Below are 2,178 nucleotides of genomic sequence, written 5' to 3' on the forward strand. Positions count from 1 at the left end.
TTATAAAATTAGCTAGGAAACATTTTCTCCTCTTCTACTCTTTGGAGGAGTTGTGAAGGATTGGTGTTAACATTTGAGTGTTGGCTCCACTTTTGTTTCCAGTGCCCTATTAATGCACACCCTGGCAGGAAACAGATCATGGTCTAAATGAGTAGATCCCTGACACCCAATTGGGAGACCAGATTAAATTGCTACCTCCTAGCTTTGGCCAGGCCCACTGCCAGCTGTTGAGTGAATATGCAGAGTGAACCTCTGCATTTCAAACATTTTTACAAACTAAGTATAGTAGCCATGCTAATATAATGATATAATAATTTCAATTGTCACAGAAAATTCATTTGAAAAATCTCAAATCCAATTCATAGTAAAAATTCTCAGAAAATTAACAATAAAAAGGACTACCTTTAACATGATAAAGGTCATTTATGAAAAACTCAAGCCAAAATCATACATCAAAGTGAAACAAGAAAAATTTTTCTCATATGATGAGAAACAAGACAAGAGCACTTGTTCTCATTATTGGTATTTAAATTTTTATTGTTAGATCTGCCTAGTACAATTAGATAAGGAAAAGAAATAAAACTGCCTACACTGAAGGGAAGTAGTAAAACTATTCTTGATTACAGATGACAAGATCTTACGTATTGAGAATTCCAAAGAATCTAAATAAAAGCTATGTCACCTAAGAATTATTTTGGAAAACATAAGATACAATGCCATCTGTGTTTCCTCATGTGTTTTTAGTTAGATAGAGGTTGATATTCCAGCAGTTGGCTCCTTCCTAGGGCTGATGGAGGATACTGGGCTTTGTGTTCACCATTATCAGACTATCTTAGTCTCTTTCACATGGAAACAATTAAATGTTCTCAAGAGTAGTAAGAGAGGGCAATGTCATTTGCTCAGTGGTTTTAAAGCCTTCTGTCTTTTCTGCTAATTTTTCATTAACCAAATAAGTTATATGAGTAAACTCAGAAGTAGAATTTGATAGATTCAAGACCCAGACTCTTCTTTTTGATGAGAAAAATCAAAGAATCTCTGATCACTTTTGTCATCAATTGCATGGTTATACTGCTGAACAAAATATCCAAATTCTATTTTGAGTAGCTGATCTCAGAAAGTATAATAGTCACATATTGCTACTTAAGAATGTCAAGTTATAGATTAGAGATACAAAGGTTTAATAAATATACATATTTTTAAATACACAGAGTACAACTGTGACACATCTCACATTAGATAGAAGTTGGGGTTATTCAAATTATCTGTAAAATAGTCTATATCCATGTGTGCACATGTTTGTGCAAAAGAGATTTGTACTTTATAGTTTGCACGACTATAAAAATGTTGAGACAAAGCCTTAGAAAGTCAAAAGTAGTGATGAAACACCTCACCAGGAGACTTCAAGTATTTCTCAAGATCTAAAGATCAAAAACTAATATGCTGAATGCTTGAAGTAGAGTAAAACCTTGCCTAATCATGTTCAAATGAATTTAAATTGTCTATTACAATTACATCATTCAGGCTTACTTTATTTCTGTCTAAATGGAAACTATTAATATAGTTACACATGCTCAGACTTAATATAACTAATAATAACTAATCATATTTGAAACACTTAAGTATTCAGTGAGTATTATCCAATGAACATACTTATTACAATTGGATGAATTTTTAAAACATGCTGCCAATAATAGCTTATATTAATATTTATCTATTTGTTTATTTTCTAGATTTGAAAGGCAGAGAAACAGAGAGAGAGAGCTTGCTTTTCCATCCATTGTTTCACTCATGAAATGCCTGCGATAGCTGCAACTGGGCAAAGCATAAGCCAAGACCCTGTAATACATTTCTGGTATGGGAGGCAAATGCCCAAATACTTAAACCATCCTCTGCTGTCTTCCAATGTGCACATTAGCAGGATACTGGATTGGAAGCAGAGCTGGGATCCAAGCTAGGGACTCCAATATGGTAAGTGGGCTTCCCAGGTTGTATCTTCACCTGTGTGCCAACTGCCTGTCATGCATATAGATATTTTTATAGAGAGTTTGTTTTCATGTCTGTCCTAATTAAACCTCATAATAAGCCAACACACTGGACAAATATTTTTTTCAAAGCAGACAAATAAACAAGAGAGATCTGAGAATTTCAATATATTCGGTCTAGTCACTGTACCGTCTC

This window comes from Oryctolagus cuniculus, chromosome X, assembly GCF_051225735.1.
Source record: "Oryctolagus cuniculus isolate XC-2025 breed Fujian yellow rabbit chromosome X, ASM5122573v1, whole genome shotgun sequence".
NCBI lineage: Eukaryota > Metazoa > Chordata > Mammalia > Lagomorpha > Leporidae > Oryctolagus > Oryctolagus cuniculus.